At 40.9% G+C, this 12,532-nt stretch overlaps 1 long non-coding RNA gene across 1 annotated transcript in view; it reads right to left on the bottom strand.

Annotated features, from left to right (window-relative positions):
* Positions 1 to 205: 205 nt before the first annotated feature.
* The window catches only part of LOC310719222, a 24,005-nt gene continuing 11,678 nt past the window's right edge, over positions 206 to 12,532 (bottom strand). The window contains exon 2 of the long non-coding RNA XR_014531387.1: positions 206 to 5,389. This is a non-coding gene — a long non-coding RNA (uncharacterized lncRNA). The remainder of the gene's footprint in view (positions 5,390 to 12,532) is intronic.

Genomic DNA, 12,532 nt, shown 5'->3' with positions numbered 1-12,532 from the left:
CTTTTTTCATCCTGGTCAAGATGGTGATGGATCCTGAGAATATCCTGGGGTCACTGGGAGCAAGATGGTCCTTCTCAGGGCAACGTAACTTACACACACATACATACTCTCAAGCAGACAATCATATTCAAGCCAAATATCAGTTAAGCATACTACACAAAGCAGCATGTTCATAGCTGAGAACAATTACAAGACAAGACACCACTTTTATTCAAATTGATTTTATTGCGTACATATGCCATGTACATTTACAGATCGTACATATATACATTATTTTAACCATAGAATGTACTCTCTATCAATATTTGCTAATTTCCTGTACTTCACACATTGTACATATTTAACCACACATTGAATTCATCACGCACTCATCTGACCTACACAAGACAGAAGACACTACAAAACGGCAATTAGAATTTTAAGGTCTCTTGTATTTTCACACGTCAAGAATGATAGGTAATGGTACAGTACAGAAGCAGGACAAGACATAGTGACTGCTCATGGAGCTTCTCAAAGCTTATACATCATGTATGATAAAAAAGACTGCACAGTGTTAACATGTTGTAAATGGACAAGGCTTTACTGTAGGTCAGTACCTGCATTAGCACATGCACACGTGCGTAAACTACATATGAACACAGAGACACGGAGGACTGAAGACTAGTCGATATAGATTCTGCAACGATTTCGAGAAATGCAATGTGTAATTTCAGAAATGCACCAGTGTTTAAGTAATGCTCTACATCTTGGCAGCACATTCTTAAAAAGAAAAGTAATGCAGTTGCTTAGATGGATGATGCTATTGCTTACATTGTACTGCTTCGTAACTAACTCTGACTTATCTCCTGAAAAACAAAAGCACACTGTATTAGAGTGGGAAGTATTTTAATGATCTTTAAGAGAGTCAGACCGGATTATAAACTGACTGCATGTGGTGTGTGGTCTTGCCTGATTTTCTATACTCTATACTTGATTTTAAGCTTGAAGCAAATTGGAAATTGTCCTCTACAAACCTGGCTCCTTGTAATGGTTTGACATCAATTTGGTCCTTCTGACTTTCCATGATAAGGCATTGTAAAGTCTCGATGGAATATGACAGCATGTAACATGCCTCCGAGAACAGCATCCCAAAATAATTCTGACATTCGGTACATGCGATATCCTATTTTATTTTGTGATCATACTGTGACGTCAACGTAACGTGTCAAAGCATCTACCGTCCACCTTTAAATTTACAAGATCTACATCATCTAAAGGACATAACACCTACACTGCATCTGTGTATGCTATGTATAATGCATTCTGTAATGAGATCTCAATAGGAATATGGCATGATATGCTGTATGTAAGGCACCATTTAAGGGTATGTATGCAAATACAACCAAACAGCATGTGTGCAGTAATGTGTGCAGCTCAACCGTTTTTTTCTTTTTTTTTGCTAAACAATGTTTTTTTTAATGATATGCTTATGATTATATCATGCATTATTGCTCACCATACATAACTAGGAACCTGCACATCGCTAACTATAAATATAGTCTAAAGATTTAACTGCATAACTCTTTATCCTCTACCTCATTCTTCAGAACAGCTTCAGAAAATATGGATGTAAAAAAATATGGGAATAAATTAGACATCAGTGTTGCATGACATGCCCTGAATCTACCACTTGCATTTCAAGATGGCATATACAGAGTGCAGAATACTATCAAACACAGAATATATGACTAAATCTCTGCCTACATGATGTACAATGATTATTAGCATGAAATATCTATAGCTGTTTAGCATTGCACATCCCTATTAAGCCATGTGACTAATGTTGTGTACACCTTTTAAACACTGAAAGAAAGAAAGAAAAAATTCAGAGTGTAAAAACAAAATCTATGTGCCATTTGAACTGTGTCCTCATTTAAAGACGTGTGATAAGATGGTTCTAGCTGTGCGACCAAAGCTTGAAATCAAAGTACCTTAAATTTGCCTCCAACTCTCTTGCCTCTCCCTCTCTCGACTGTACTGATGCTGAAAGGCTTGCAGTCCTATGAGCATCTTTGAATGATAAGCTGTGCAAAAGTGAAAGACAGCATGCACCCCAGGAAAAAATAACTACTCTAAGTTCAGCAATGATATTAAAACCCTTGGTAGAAGTAATAATAACACCTGTCTACTTTTTTGTAAGTGGGTCAGTCTGTAGCTGATGAAAGCCATGCTCCATCGCAGTTAGCTAATGCCATTTTGTGGTAGTTAAATCACATTTTGTTCGTAAAACTGTGAAACATCTTTACACATGGCACTGTGCATGCAATAAATATAATGAGCGTAATGCAATGAAGCAGAACACGTATTTGCCAATGCAGTTAAATAGCCATATTTCCAAAAACATTTTGCAAACAAATGTTTGGTATTGAATCAGAAAACAAGTGATTTATGGTATTCATGTTCTAGTTTGCTAATTGTGAGCAATTATATTCATGCTGGCATGTTATGAGTGAGGTGCAGTAGCAGCTTGTTTAAAGGAACTGAAGGGGCAAAGCCCAAAAATATCTAGCAGCCTAACCTAGTGTAGCACCCTATACAATGATAATTCTGCTGTAATACTAAATAACTTGTTTTTTTTTATGTTATTTGATATTTGTACTCTATGTTTGTAGATGTATCACAATTGTGGGCCAGCATTCTCACTGCCTTTTTTTTTTTTTTTTGTCAAAACGGGAGCCACGGTAATATTCACTAAAATGTCCCAATGGCAAATGTAGTAACACTTTCCTATATTCAATCTATAAACATATGGTTTATGAATTGGTAAACAGACACAACAAACGAAAATTTTATGAAAGTTACCGCTTCTGTGTTTGTTTTACACACCGTGACAGGAACCACACCGGCTATATCAGAAATTAATTTCTCAGCAAGTAGAAAGTGTCATAATTGCATCAAAATAAATCATAGCACTGAAGTCAAATATATAAATATGATTTCAGTAAATCCACGATCAAAAACCAGGCCAAATATAATTGTACACCAGGCTATGTTTTTATGTTCTCTAGTTGAAAATTTGTTTCGTTTTCAAGTTTAGTTACATTTTGAATATCACTCAACTCAACAACTTTAAAAATTCAGTAGCCTACAGTATGTATAGCATGAAAGTAACGTGTAATAAGCTCTTCATTAATTTAGTTTGAGGCTGTTTTGTTATCAGCGTTGTCGTCCCTCACCAAAACCCAACAAAAGGTATCAAGCTGTTCATGATGAGGTGAGTATATGTGCATTATATGTTGAGGTACTTTGCACAGACATACGTTCACATGTTTCTTGAATACTCATTCTTGTGCATAATAACTGCTATTAAAATGTATGCATCCATCGGTAAGCCAACAATCCCCATCTCAGCCTACACTGTCCATATTCACTCAGTAGAAAAAAAGAAAGACACAAACACTCAGATTAATTGCAGTGGTAATGGTGTTGGGTGGGGGTTGGGGGACATTTACAGGAAAAAGAACAAAAGCATTTTGCTTTCTCTAGGAAGCCCTCAAAGTGTATAATAACTAAAAAACATGGGTTTCTCTACTACTACTTTCTTTTATACCATCAAATTGATTCTTATTTGCCATGCGCTAATGTTTATTGGGAATAAGGTCATTTTTTAACAAAGAAATACGTATTTGTCTTAATAATCTGGGATGGCTACTGTTGCACTTCACTAACAAGTTGGTCTAAGCAACTATTCTTACTGCAGAGCATGCAAGTAGAAAGAAGAGTGCATTTTAAATAGTGTATCTGTTCTTCCATAGATTACTGAAAATTTGTTTTTTTTTTATGTTGCATATTATAATTGCAGATTTCTCTTTTATATGAAGACAGTGGACTTAAAAGCGAACAATACAGTGCAATATTTATGCAGCTTGACAGACACTACACCCAAAAACAGGATTTAACACTTGGATGCTGTGTAATGTATTGATTGATATAGACTACACTCTGGACTACACTGTTACCTGTTAATCAGGGTCAGATACTATATTAAAGACTTTGCATAACTGTACCAAAAAGGACACCAGGTAGCAAATGAATAAGAACTTGTATAGACACAACAACCAGCAATGCATAGACACAACAGCCATCTAGAATGGACAATGAGGACAAGTGAGTCATGCTATTTTGAACATGATACATAACTGCTTCTGACTGCAGGCAGAGTAAAACAACACATTGCTTTAATGATGGCCCAGTCGCATGACTGATGCTGCTTTCACAGGGCAAAGCTTTTGGCAGAAATATAGATCATGACATTGAGGTAGATGCTTTACATGACAGGTGATACAGCATTTTGATCTGAAGGTTATTTCAAACAATATGTATACATCATTATAAAAAGGAATAATGTGAAATCAAAAGCATGCCGCTTAGCTTTTGCCCTGTGCCAACATTGTTGGGGACCGAGGCTGTTTATATGGTGTGAATATTCTGAACGTTCATCCACTCTTTGAAGGCTAAATCATTTAATAAAGAAGAAAATCATTCTGCAAAATCAGCAGACAGCTTTTAAAAAAAGTGTCACAAGTCTAAACAATTTGGTTTCCATAAAAAATGCAAAAGATTAAAAAATAGATTTTACAACATTACCCAAGGCTGTCAATCAACAGAACTATGTTTGATTAATGTTGAAATTGCTCCCATATTATTTGATATATAGATTTGAAGCTGTTTCTGTGTTTTTGTCTGATTGCATGCACAGTTTTCAAGCATGCAATTCTATGTTTTGGTATAGCAGATGATATGCAACGTTGGTATGTGCCGTATTCATGATGTTTACCTGTGAGAACATTCAAATACACTCACTCACTCACTCACTCACTCACTCACTCACTCACTCACACACACACACACACACACACACACACACACACACACACACACACACACACACACACACACACACACACACACACACACACACACACACACACACACACATACCTGCTCTTATAGTCTAAAACACATCAGGAACACAGTGTTTCATGTTTCATAAAGCGTACATGACTATGATCTGTTATTCAAGTAAATTCTCCTTTAAATTAGTTCATATCAGTGCATAAGCCACTTGCTGTCTTTAGACTGTGTCAGTTTTTCATCATCTTGAAATTCACTTAGACTCCATGGGTAAAAGTTATTCCTTTATTGTAGATCATGAGAAGTGCTCTCAACTCCTGCAAGTAAATAGTTTTTGGTTCTCAGTTGAACCTGACCATACTCACACACATTTTATGTGATGTAATTGTTGATGTGTGCCTGGTCTAGGTGATCTTCCGTTCCATAGATTACCGAGGCAGTTCTGATTCCACCGACTTTCCTTTATTTAATCTTGAAAAGGTTGATCTTTTTGCTCCTGGTGGAAAAAAAGAAAAAAAAATTGTGACTGTTACTGTTCCTGTTATAATGTTAACCAACCACTCCAAGAGTGTTATGCAGAGCTCTTAAAATATCAAGTTAAATCCCACAGTCCTTCATTTGTGTACAGTAGTTATCATACAGTTTTATTTATGTTTAACTAGATTGTTCTGGACAGAAGAAATTTATTTTTCTTTTCAGCTGTCCTTGGTTTCAATTGAAAAGTGTATGGAAAATGCTAAGAACAAAATTCAGAACGAACCAAGTATTCCAGTTATATTAAAAACACCCCATACAAGGGTATCATCCTATTCCTACCTAATATTCTACCATATATTAAATTATTTATTTCGATTGGTCTATACATACACAGGAGTCTATACTGTCAGAGCCTAGTAACAGTCAGATGTACTGTATAGCTGTAATCGTGTAAGATTATTATTGAGAGATAATAGAGAAACTGCTGAGAGAATGTTTACAGATGTTACATTTATGTTAACATAAGTGATCCACTAACTTCAAATTATTTTTTTTAATGAAAAATATTTAATTGTTGGTAAATTGTTTTCATAAAAAAAATAAATAAATAAATAAACTGCTAATTTTTTTCATGCTATTGCCCTATAGCACCAAAATTCTTTCCGTTTTCTGATTACATCATGTCCCATCATGATTTAAACAGGTTAATACATTTATGTTAATACATTTATAAACCCGGAATTTCCTTATAATTAAGTCAAAACAGACTTTTAAGGGTAATGAATAAAATATGCAAGTATGACATTTAACACTACAGCTAACCATAAAGAACTCAGGAAGAGGTAGACATGAGTGAATGATTTACCAGTCTAAGCTGTTCTCACTGTTTCACACATTTGTCATGTAACTACATACCTCTCCACTCCTCCTGGTGTCACTGTTGTTACTGAATAATTGATTGTTTTAATGAATAAAATGCTTTAGGATTAACAAATAAATAATAAGTTGAGTAATTATCCGGTTAACTACTGGTCTACCACTTATGTTACAATTATCAGGTCTACCTTTTGTCACGGCTGACTTGTGACTTGTGCTGACTTGTGCACGCCTATGAGTAATGGATTATTTGTAATATTATGTGATGTAAACATGCACCTTCAGTACTTCACCACACAATATAACAATATACTGTAATTGTATGAAATAATAACCTGGCCCATGTAATCAACATGCAGTTTATAGCTAAAGTACTGACATTCGAGCAGTGTGATTATATAAAGTGAAACCTCTTGATGGTTGATTTATTATTGATATGTAGATTATAAGATCAGCATTACATAAGCATAGCTTTGTGTGTATTATTAACAGGAAATAAATATCCTCTTAAAGTAAGTCTTTCTCTGTTTTGTCCCAAACAGGATGGTGCTTTTAAGGGTTGCTCAGAGATCCCACAATGCAAATGTTAGCATGTACCAGCAATTGAGCTAGCAACAAAATGTTCCCACTGCTCTGGTAAAGGGCAAGAGCAAGAGATGACCCCTATGTGAAATAAATTCCTTAAGCGATAATCATACAATTATGATAAATATATATATATATATATATTAACACCCTGCTATTTTGCAAATTCTCCCACTTAGAAATCATGGAGGGGTCTGAAATTGTAATCGTAGGTGCATGTCCACTGTGAGAGACATAATCTAAAAAAAAATCCAGAAATCACAATATATGATTTTTAAACTATTTATTTGTATGATACAGCTGCAAATAAGTATTTGAACACCTGTCTATCAGCTAGAATTCTGACCCTCAAAGACCTGTTAGTCTGCCTTTAAAATGTCCACCTCCACTACATTTATTATCCTAAATAAGATGCACCTGTTTGAGGTCGTTAGCTGCATAAAGACACCTGTCCACCCCATACAATCAGTAAGAATCCAACTACTAACATGGCCAAGACCAAAGAGCTGTCCCAAGACACTAGAGACAAAATTGTACACCTCCACAAGGCTGGAAAGGGCTACGGGGAAATTGCCAAGCAGCTTGGTGAAAAAAGGTCCACTGTTGGAGCAATCATTAGAAAATGGAAGAAGCTAAACATGACTGTCAATCTCCCTCGGACTGGGGCTCCATGCAAGATCTCACCTCGTGGGGTCTCAATGATCCTAAGGAAGGTGAGAAATCAGCCCAGAACTACATGGGAGGAGCTGGTCAATGACCTGAACAGAGCTGGGACCACCGTTTTCAAGGTTACTGTTGGTAATACACTAAGACGTCATGGTTTGAAATCATGCATGGCACGGAAGGTTCCCCTGCTTAAACCAGCACATGTCCAGGCACATCTTAAGTTTGTTAATGACCATTTGGATGATTCAGAGGAGTCATGGGAGAAAGTCATGTGGTCAGATGAGACCAAAATAGAACTTTTGGGTCATAATTCCACTAAACGTGTTTGGAGGAAGAAGAATGATGAGTACCATCCCAAGAACACCATCCCTACTGTGAAGCATGGGGGGTGGTAGCATCATGCTTTGGGGGTATTTCTCTGCACATGGGACAGGGCGACTGCACTGTATTAAGGAGAGGATGACCGGGGCCATGTATTGCGAGATTTTGGGGAACAATCTCCTTCCCTCAGTTAGAGCATTGAAGATGGGTCGAGGCTGGGTCTTCCAACATGACAATGACCCGAAGCACACAGCCAGGATAACCAAGGAGTGGCTCTGTAAGAAGCAGATCAAGGTTCTGGCGTGGCCTAGCCAGTCTCCAGACCTAAACCCAATAGAGAATCTTTGGAGGGAGCTCAAACTCCGTGTTTCTCAGCGACAGGCCAGAAACCTGACTGATCTAGAGAAGATCTGTGTGGAGGAGTGGGCCAAAATCCCTCCTGCAGTGTGTGCAAACCTGGTAAAAAACTACAGGAAATGTTTCACCTCTGTAATTGCAAACAACGGCTATTGTACCAAACATTAACATTGACTTTCTCAGGTGTTTAAATACTTATTTGCAGCTGTATCATACAAATAAATAGTTTAAAAATCATACATTGTGATTTCTGGATTTTTTTTTTTTAGATTATGTCTCTCACAGTGGACATGCACCTACGATGACAATTTCAGACCCCTACATGATTTCTAAGTGGGAGAACTTGCAAAATAGCAGGGTGTTCAAATACTTATTTTCCTCACTGTATATATACACAGTGGAACCCGGTTATGTCGATGTCCTAGGGGGTCGCCAAAAAGCATCGAGATAACCGATGATCGAGATAAACGAAAATCAAAATGGCGGCAATATATTAACATGCTTGAAATTTCTTTATGTACATGATGTGCGTTAATAAATGAGAATGTGCATGCACGTGTTTTTGGAGGTTTTTTTTTTACACAACAGCGTTGCCGCGATTTGTTTGATGAAGACATGCTATAAAAATACATACAGTACATGTTTATCTGTCAGGAATCCACCTGCCACGCCCCCTTCAGCGCCCCCTTCAACGTGTCAGGTGCTTTCTCGGCCGCTTTTTTCTGAAGCTCCCGGCTTTAATCACGCACATATGGTGCTCGTTTATCATCATCACCAGCTCCTATTTAACCTTTCACACTCTCACTGTCCGTTATTGTTGTTCTTTTTCTAACTTCGCTCGGTGTTTCACTATGGGAATCGCTTTGGGCGTGACCAACTACGGAAGCTCTTATGACACCACGTCTGTCTTGACAGACAGGTCGACCTGAGATCAGGCTCCGCCTTACCTTTATCCCTCAGGTCGACCCCATCTAACATCATTCGCGCTTTCTTCCCGTGAGGGACTACACTAAGCTCTCTCAGCACATCCAGTTCTCGGCTGTTTTCGCTTAACTGTTCATCGTGCGGGCCGTCATTGGATTCCGCCACCGAACGCGAGATCAGTCGTACGGGATAGTGCTGAGCATCATCACGGAATCTGTCTCTCGCTCCGAGAACTTTCAGCAAGTGTGTGGAGGCGGCTCTTTCGCCATTAAGAAACAGTGGGATTCGGATTTTGTCTTATATAGACGATTATCTGATATGATCCTCGTCAAGAGATCGAGCGATCAGAGATGCAGAGAGCGTGGTCACGCATTCCTGCAGCTTGGGTTTCAAAATAAACAGGGAAAAGAGCCGCTTGTGCACCGCGCAGCGCGCGGAATATCTAGGACTCAGTATAGATTCCCTCTCCTATCGAGTCACGCTGACGGAGAGAAGAATCGAATCTCTCATACAGTGTCGCTCCCGTTTTCGGGCAGGGACAAATGTCCCGTTCCGAGTGTGCCTACGAATGCTGGGTTTAATGGCCTCGGTGATTTCTGTGGTGCGTCTGGGACTTCTCATGATGAGAGATTTTCAGAGATGGGTCGCGCAGTTGCGCTTATGTCCCCGACGTCATCTCAATCGGCCGGTCAAGATAACGCATGCGTGCGTCTTAGCGCTCCGCCAATGGGGATGCCCCGCGAAACTTCGGTCGGGGATTCCCTTGAGGGCGGTGTCGTCGAGGGTTACTATGATGACGGACGCGTCTTTGACGGGCTGGGGTGCGACCCTTATGGGCAGAGCTGTGAACGGCATTTGGCCTCCGCAGCTGATCCCGAGTCATATAAACTACTTGGAGTTGTTAGCGGTGTTTCTAGCTCTAAAACATTTTCTGGTTTTCATAAAGGGCCAACATGTGTTGGTGAAAACGGACAATTCCACAGTAGTCGCATACATTAACCGACAGGGGGGTGTGCGCTCCCTCCAGTTGCATCAGTTAGCAAGGAAACTGATAATGGGGTGCGACACGAGGCTTTTGTCCATCAGAGCGACTCATGTTCCAGGAATATGGAACAAGGGTGCAGATCTGTTGTCCAGGGGAAACCCCCTGTACGGGGAATGGAAACTGCACGCTCAGGTGGTGGAGCAGATATGGCAGAGATACGGCCGGGCTGCCGTAGATCTCTACGCCTCGCGAGAAAACGCTCAGTGTCCTCTGTACTTTTCTCTAAGGGACAAAGATGCACCGTTGGGTGTGGATGCGTTAGCCCACCCATGGCCAAACGCTCTTCTCTACGCGTTTCCTCCGCTGAGCTTGATCTCCCCCACTCTAGCCAGGGTCAGAGAACTCAGCTTGTCACTGATTTTGATAGCTCCACGCTGGGCGTCCAGACACTGGATCGCAGAAATAGTTCAGCTGCTGTCGGATCAGCCGTGGCCACTCCCTTCACGGAGGGACCTTTTGTCCCAGTCAGGCGGGGAGATTTATCATCCGCACCCGGACAGGATAGCTCTCTGGGTCTGGCCCGTGAGAGGTGGATCTTGAATGTGGCAGGTTTACCCCAATCGGTTATACACACTAGCCAGAGTGCTAGGGCCTCGTCTATGAAAGGTGCCTTATGAAAGGTGCACGCCGTAAGAGGCCGGTGTCTCGGCGGCTAGTGCCTCAGTGGGATCTGTCCTTGGTTTTGGAGGCCCTTTCTCATCACCTTTTTGAGCCGGTGGATGGCATAGGGCTGAAATTTCTTTCTCTTAAGACGGCACTGCTTATGGCTCTAGTGACTGCTAAGCGTGTTAGCGAGCTGCAAGCCCTGTCTGTCAGTCCATCCTGTTTGCAGTTTGCCCCTGGGCTCACAAAAGTTTCCTTTCGCCCTAACCCGGCGTTTGTACCTAAAGTGGTGGATTCTTCTTATAGATGTCCCGTTATGGAACTTTCGGCATTTCACCCTCCTCCGTTCTCATCTCAGGAGGAGGAGAGGTTGAGTTCCTTGTGCCCAGTGCGGGCTCTCCTTACGTACGTCAGGAAAACAGCGGATTTCAGGAAGTCTGACCAGCTGTTTGTGTCTTGGGCTACCCCCCACAAGGGGAAGCCGTTGTCGAGACAACGGCTGTCCCAATGGATTGTGGAGGCTATATGTCTAGCGTATGAATGCTGTGGTTCTCAGGCACCTGCGGGTCTGAGGGCCCACTCGACTAGAGGGATGGCGACTTCATGGGCCCTGCTTAAGGGAGTTTCTGTTTAGGAAATTTGTGCGGCGGCCGGTTGGGCCACGCCACACACCTTTGTGCGGTTTTATAGGCTGGATGTGTCTGAGTCATCCTTGGCGCATGTGGTGCTGGGAGCCAGACGTCCTGTGCCCATGTGATTGGGTGTAGCGGGATCATGTGCAATCCGGGTGTGGTCTATATCTCCCATAGTGAAACACCGAGCGAAGTTAGAAAAAGAACGATGGGTTACTTAACGTAATCCCGGGTTTTTTGATAACAGAGCGAGGTGTTTCACCAGCACTTCCCTCCTTGCACGTGGATGGGAAGAAATCTCGTTGCAATGATGTTAGATGGGGTCGACCTGAGGGATGAAGGTGAGGCGGAGCCTGATCTCAGGTCGACCTGTCTGTCAAGACAGACGTGGTGTCATAAGAGCTTCCGTAGTTGGTCACGCCCAAAGCGATTCCCATAGTGAAACACCTCACTCTGTTATCAAAGAACCCGGGATTACGTTAAGTAACCCATCGGTATATGTTGGTTCACGGCGGTCGTTGTTATCGCGCATGCGTATCCCGGTACGTGCCTTCCCACCGGCACTCTCTCAACGGCTGCGCTTTACTTCCCAAAGCGCATCGCGGATTCCCCCCGATCCTGCCGTTGTTCATTCTATGCTTTTGCTGCTCATCCCACGTTCTCCCGTGTGCTGTTCAGCGCCACGCTTCTACTTTCGCCTCCCGTTTATCGCATAACATTTAACAACAAAAGGCATATGTGCACTAACTAACAGCAGAGATTCTCCAGTATACAATACAACACCTGTAGCATCTGTAAGGCTTGATTTTTCCGCCACTTTCGCGAGTTCTTCTGCGGCTGCACAGTGCCGATCGAGATAACCGACGTTAAATGGTAAATTTTTCCCCCTTTGTGCTCGAGATATCAGGGTTCGGCAACATAAAAAAGTCGACATAACCGATAAAAAAATGCATAGACAAAGCGAGAATTTGGCGGTTCCACTTCAAAAACGTCGACTTAATAGGGTTGTCGAGTTTTTTTAATATATTAAAAATTTTAATTTTATAATTGTAATTTTATAATATATAATTGAGTCCTCCAAAAAATATTATCGCCATCCAGTACATAATGCTGCATATATTAGAAATTAGGAAAAAGGCATTAATCATAAAGG

Source organism: Silurus aristotelis (genome assembly GCF_946808225.1).
Source record: "Silurus aristotelis genome assembly, chromosome: 24".
Taxonomy (NCBI): Eukaryota; Metazoa; Chordata; class Actinopteri; order Siluriformes; family Siluridae; genus Silurus; species Silurus aristotelis.
This window is presented reverse-complemented; position numbering and strand designations above follow the sequence as displayed.